The following is a 6,850-nucleotide window of genomic DNA, read 5'->3' as shown; positions in this document are numbered from 1 at the left end:
AAACACTGACATGATCAGCTTCATTTCCATGGACTAAGTTCGCCAACACTTTTCCAGACGTGCATTTCTGGCAAATATCAGGAAAGTCACGTTGAGAAGATCATGGAGACAGACAGAATGAACATTCTGCTCACACTCCGCAAATTGTCCCAGTTCACAGTCAAATGGCCCTTCTTAGGCTCAACCAAAAGTCATTCTTAGCTCTGAGATATGGTAGAGGACTTAGGGTCATTTCCACCACCACCTACTTTACTTAGGCAGTACAAAACTTCTGAGAGTATGAATTGGGGAGTGGGGAAAGAAGTGAAAAGGGTATTAGTTGCATTTCCAAGGTATGAGAAATGTTTTCTGAACACACACACACAGAGTTTGACTAGTAGATGGAATGACTCCAAAATTGTTTCTTTTCTTCTAGTGTTAAAAATACACACACACACACATATGGTAATAGCTAATATTTATTGAGCTGGGCCAGGAACTGTGCTAAGCAATTTTCAAGCATCACTTCATTTTATCCTTACATCAATCCTCAAGTAGGTAATGCTATTATCGTTTTACAGATGAGGAAACTCAAAATGTGAGGGGTTAAGTAACTGGCCCATAAAACTAGTAAATTGCTGAGTCGGGATCTTAATCTGGGTGTATCCAGTTCCCGAGCCTTTGGCCTTTAACCCCTGTGTCTTCCTGCCTCCAGCCTTGAATGCATGTCTTTTTTAAATATATATCTTTTATTAGAGAAGTTGTGAGATTACAAAGCAATCATGCATAACACTCAGAATTCCCATACATCACCCCTCCACCAACACCTTGCATTGTGGTGGAGCATTTATTACAGAGTATGAAAGAACATCATCAAAATGCTATCGTTGGGGAGCAGATGTGGCTCAGGCAGTTGGGCACCTGCCTCCCACATGGGAGGTCCTGGGTTCAGTTCCTAGTGCCTCCTAAAGAAGAAACGAGCAGAAAGGGAGCAAAAACAACAAGCAAACAGATGCAGAAGCCATCTCCGGGGGAGGGGGATGGAATATTTTTGCTAACTGTGGTCCATAGCTTACATTTGGTATGTTTTTCACATACTGCCCCAACCCTACTTGAAAAACTTTCCTTAATGCACTTCCTATAGCCAGGTTTACATGAATTTAAAACAGAAAGAAAAACCAATAGTACGGATAAACCATGGAATTAGTTCCACGCTTAGCTAGTAAGGTTTTGAATTGCATGGATTTATAGTCTCTGAGGCCCGAATCAATGAACCTTCCCCTTGGCTACTGGTTGACATTGCTTAGAAAATCTCCCCAAAATGTGTAGTTTACTTCTAATGTTACTGAACCTTTAACATATTAATTCTGTAGGTGGCCAGCCGGAGTAGACGCTTTGCTGCTTCTACCCCAGAGAAGTTAGGAAGAGTTACCAAGAGTCCACTGTGGGCGAACCCCTGTTGTAGGTATGGGACATACAGGAGCAAATAAGAAGGGCGAGGTATGTGTCCACATGGAGTTGGGGTGACAAGCCATTGCCTGTCACTCAGATCACCTGAGTGAAGCGAGCAAAGCTGGTAAAAAGGGTGATGCCATAGAGTGACTGGGGGAGGAGGGGCTACTGTAGACTCGAGGGAGGTGGCCAGGGAAGGTCTCCTCTAGAACTGACCATTGAAGTAAGGAATGGGGTTGAGAAACAGCCATGAGGTGCTTAGCAAAATACTCCAGGCAGAGGAAAAGCAGGAACCTTGGGCCAAACCTGACAAGCGTTCCTGGAACAGGAAGGCTAGTGTGATTGGAATACAGGGTGGCACAAGGGTGGTGTGAGTTAAAGTCAGAGAGGTAGGCAGAGGCCAGATAATTCAGGGCCTTTTTGGCCAGGGTAGAGACTTCCATTTACTCTACAATTTTACTTTATTCTCAATGCAATGAAAAAAAGAAAATTTAAAAAATTTTTAAATGACAGAAAAAAATGGGAGCCAATGTGGTTCTGGTTGAGTGCCTGCTTCCCACATGGGAAGGTAATGGATTCAGTTCCTGGTGCCTCTGAAAAACAAAAACAAACAAGCAAACAAATGAAAACACCAACTCATGAGAGCCAATGTGGCTCAGTGGTTGAGTGCCAACTTCCAACATACAAGATCCTGGGTTCAATCCCCTGCCCTGTTAACTCAATCAATCAATGCAATGGAAAGTCACTGGAGAATTTTAAATAAATGACTAACATGATCCATAAGCCAAACTAATAATAAATAGGGAAAAATAAATTGGGGAGAAAGGTTTCTCTTCTTTTGAGGAAAATGCCAACTAAATGACATGAAATAGAAAATAATCATTCTATAACCATCAAAACTCATTCAGGCAAAAATTGTCAATGTTTGCTAAAATCTTGAAGAAAGGCTATTGGGAAAAAGGATTTTCATACAGATTCAAAATGCATCCTGAAAATTAATTATCTACTACAAAAGGAAAAGATACCTTTTGATGAAATCTGGCAGATACCACCTTCGCAATGGGATCAAACTTCACATCATCAATAAAGTAACAAACTAATGTCCTATGTCCCAGTGTGATACTCTGAGGATATAACATCATATACGCAGTATTCCTTTTAAAAATATTAAACCTGAGGCAAAAATCAAACAAGTCCAAATTAAGAGACTGTATGCAAAACTGATCTGGATTCTTCCAAAATTTTAATGACATGGAATGCAAAAAAAAGTAGGAAACTATTCTAGATTAAAAATTAAAGAGATATAATAAATAAACGTAATGAGTGATCTTTGGATAGAAAACAAAAAGTAAGCTCTAAAGGACATTATTGCAACAATTAGAGAAATCTGAATATGAACTATGTTTTAAATAATAGCAGAATATCAATGTTAAATTTCTTCGGTGTGATCATTGCATTGCATTTAGGTAGTGTAGCTGTTTGATATAGTTACGAATTCCAAAAATAGATATTGGATTGTTTGTATTTTGGTCTGTACCTGGGCATGATTAAGTTATGATTAGGGGCGGCGGACTTGGCCCAGTGGTTAGGGCATCCGTCTACCACATGTGAGGTCCATGGTTCAGACCCCAGGCCTCCTTGACCCATGTGCAGCTGGCCCGTGCGCAGTGCTGATGCACGCAAGGAGTGACGTGCCACGCAGGGGTGTCCCCCGCGTAGGGGAGCCCCACCCGCAAGGTGTGTGCCCTATAAGGAGAGCTGCCCAGTGCGAAAGAAAGGGCAGTCTGCCCAGGAATAGAGCTGCATACATGGAGAGCTGACACAACAAGATGACGCAACAAAAAGAAACAGATTCCCATGCTGCTGACAACAACAGAAACAGACAAAGAACATGCAGCAAACAGACACAGAGAACAAACAACTGGGGTGGGCAGGCGGGGGGGAGGGGAGAGAAATAAATAAACTAAATCTTTAAAAAAAATTAAAAAAAAGAGTGCATGCACATTCATAACCATGATGGTAAAAAAATGCAGGACACCAGTCCATCTATATTTATGGAGGAATCAAAGAGGTAAAAGACAGGACTGCTGACCTAAGAGCTTTCCAAACTAGTTTGTATGCCTATTAGGAGAAGTTTTAAATGCCATGTGAGTGATGGAGTGAGCAGACAGCCTATTAAGGGAATGCTTAGTGAGTGCCTAGACTGATCAAGCTAAGCAGAGGTGGGAGTGCCTTTAAATAATGAATTTTAAACCACTATTTGAGAGAAAGGCATTAAAGTAGATCCAAATAAGGTTTTGAAAAGTAGATCTACCTGGTCAACTTCACCTTGTTGAATAACAGAGGCAGGCAGACTGGGGAAAGAACAGATGTCATGGATCTGACCTCAATCCCCAGCACTGGATTCTTGGCCAAATTCTACTCTGGAAAGGAAGCCAAAACAGCTTGGAGCCCCAGGAAAGAGAGAGAAATAGAGAACTGAAGACGGCTACAAGGACGCAGTGCAGACTAGGTCATTGAATCACTTTAACAGGCAAGTGGTTTCTGTTTAATTAGGTGAAAGTCAATGACATGGCTGATTGCCAGACCTCAGGCAACCAAAACAAGGTTATGCCTTCGAGACTCTTCTGCATTCTTTACATATTGCTCAGAACATTTCTTCGCACATCTCATAAAAACGTAACATATAAAAGTAAGAAAATGGCGGCGGACTTGGCCCAATGGTTAGGGCATCCATCTACCACATAGGAGGTCCGCGGTTCAAACCCCGGGCCTCCTTGACCTGTGTGGAGCTGGCCCACGCGCAGTGCTGATGCACACAAGGAATGTCTTGCCATGCAGGGGTGTCCCCCGCGTAGGGGATCCCCACGCGCAAGGAGTGCGCCCCATAAGGAGAGCCGCCCAGCGCGAAAAGAAAGTGCAGCCTGCCTAAGAATGGCAACGCACACACGGAGAGCTGACGCAACAAGATGATGTAACAAAAAGAAACACAGATTACCATGCCGCTGACAACAACAGAAGAGGACAAAGAAGACGACACAGCAAATAGACACAGAGAAGAGACAACTGGGGTGGATGGGGAAAGGGGAGAGAAATAAATAAATAAATAAATCTTAAAAAAAAAGAAGAAAACATTTCATTCTTCAATGTCTACATCACTGCACTCCAAAGGACCAAAACAAATCCATATATATTTTACTCTTCAATATATGTCTATGGTGAAGAGTCTGAGTTTGGAAAGATTTGTCACTGTTCTTATAAAAGAATAATTTCATTCCTTTCATCACTTTTGATGGGGAACAAATTTAGATAATCTCCAACTATTCCCTTTTCCCTAATAACTTTAGTCTGCTAAAATTACTTAGCCAGCAGAGAGAGAAAATTAAAATGTGGAGAAGAGAGTTTGAATCAACCTTGTAAATATAAAGCACATTTCTGCCACTTGTAAGGGCTTCAGGTCTCCCCAGCTATGTTATACTGTGGATCAAGCCATTCATAAATCATCAGAAATTAGTCTCTATTTCTGGCCCTGACTCCCACTGGCAAGATGACCAATGTAGTGGCATCTCTCAAGAAATTGCAAATAAGTGGAAATTCGACCTCTTGGGCTTAAATTACAAATCACTTATAAGGATTAGAGCAGAGATACATAACACCATTCAAAGGGAAAAAATGAATTTCAGCCCAAGAAGATGTAATTGTAACCTGAATGAACACATTGATATATACAGTAAAACTGTCAGAAGCAGGTTGATCAGCTTGGGAAACAAGTTAGAAGGGAAGTTAAAGAAATATATTTCCAGTGCTCATCCATGCTTCAGGCAAGGAAAAGAGTACCCTCTCAAGAAAATTTGACCTCTTCTAAGGGAAAAGAAGGCACTGGTAAGATTAGCACAATAATGTGATCCACTTGGCAATTACTGTTCTTTTTGTAAATTGCTGTCAACATTTTCAGTGTAAGTGGTTACTACAGGGAAGTAACAGTATTAGGCTCCTATCGTTGCTGTAACAAATTCCCACAAACTCGGTAGCTTAAAACTACACAAATTTATTATCTTGCAGGTGTGGAAGTCCAAGATCTGAAATGGGTTTCACTGGGCTAAAATCAGAAGTACGTTCTTTCTGGAGCCTTTAAGATTGAATCTGTTTCCTTGCCTTTTCCAGCTTCTAGAAGCTGCCCTCATTCCTTCATTCCTTGGATCATGGCCCCTTCCTCCATCTTCAAGGCCAGTAATGTCCAGTCAAGTCTTTCTCACACTACATCACTCTGACATGAACTCCCCTGCTGATAAGGACCCTTGGGATTACTTTGGGACCACCTAGATAATGCAGAATAATCTTCCCATCTCAAGATTTTCACTTCATCAACATCTAGAAAGGCCCTTTTGACATGTAAGGTAGCACATTCATAGGCTCTGGTGATTAGGACATGAGATCTTTGGGGGACAAGTATTCGGCCTACCACAGTAACACAAGTAAGAAAGCTACGATAGGGTTCTTTGGTTATATGGGTTTCTAAGAACATTATTGCCTGCTTTCTGAATTCAAAGCATGTTCTGGTTCTAAACAGAAAGTGTGGCCTCTAAGGGTTATCAGTGTCCACACTTAGTCATAGATACAACATACTTACTCTGTATTCACTTGGAGTCTCAATGAACTAACCGCACATTCTGTGTTCATGAGGCATCACAAACATACGTAAATGTGGGGGCAAGCAATGGCAGACACACATATTGCATGTACTCCTCTGTTCATGGGCATAGTCCATTGCTCCATCACTTATAAAAGACAAATTCAGAGATAAAATTATTTTAAGAATTTTAAGATGGTACAGCAGTGAACCAAGCTCTTTTGAGTGTAGGGCTCTGTATGACTGTGAAGCTGGTCCCCTAAGTGTCTTGGGACACTTCTGTTTACCTGAGGGCAGGTACTTTTCCTGTCCACCTGGGATGTAGTCTTTCAAGGCTTCCATCTTTCTACTTTGAGTAGACCTGTTTTAGTTTCCTAGGCTGCTTAAAGCAAACATGATGAACTGGTTCAGTTTAAACAATGGGAATTTATTTGCTTATAGTTTTAAGGCTGATAAAATGCCCAAATCGAGGAATCCTTAAGGTGAGGCTTTCTTCCCAAAGACCAGCTGCCAGAGATCCTTGGCTCTCCTGCCACATGGCAAGGGGCATGGCAGCATCTGCTGGTCTTTCCCTTCTCTTCTGGGTTTTGTTGGTTTCAGCTTCTTGTTTCTGTGGTTCTCGCTCTACATTTGTTCCATTTTTAAAGGACTCCAGAAATAGAATTAGGTCTCATGCTGAATGAGGTGGGTCATATCTTAATTGAAGCAGCCTCATCAAAAGATCCTACTTACAATGGGTTTACCGCCACAGGAATGGATTAGATTTAAAAGCATGTTTTTCTAGGGTAC

General features: G+C 41.5%; 1 long non-coding RNA gene across 1 annotated transcript; it reads right to left on the bottom strand.

Moving 5' to 3' along the window:
• Positions 1-440: 440 nt before the first annotated feature.
• LOC131276450 (uncharacterized) lies at positions 441-2,604 on the bottom strand. Its single transcript, XR_009183923.2, has 2 exons — positions 2,457-2,604; positions 441-2,024 (listed from the first exon to the last, which is right to left on the bottom strand). It is a non-coding gene; the product is annotated as an uncharacterized lncRNA (long non-coding RNA).
• Between the last annotated feature and the right edge of the window lie 4,246 nt (positions 2,605-6,850).

Source organism: Dasypus novemcinctus, chromosome 28, assembly GCF_030445035.2.
Source record: "Dasypus novemcinctus isolate mDasNov1 chromosome 28, mDasNov1.1.hap2, whole genome shotgun sequence".
Taxonomy (NCBI): Eukaryota; Metazoa; Chordata; class Mammalia; order Cingulata; family Dasypodidae; genus Dasypus; species Dasypus novemcinctus.
This window is presented reverse-complemented; position numbering and strand designations above follow the sequence as displayed.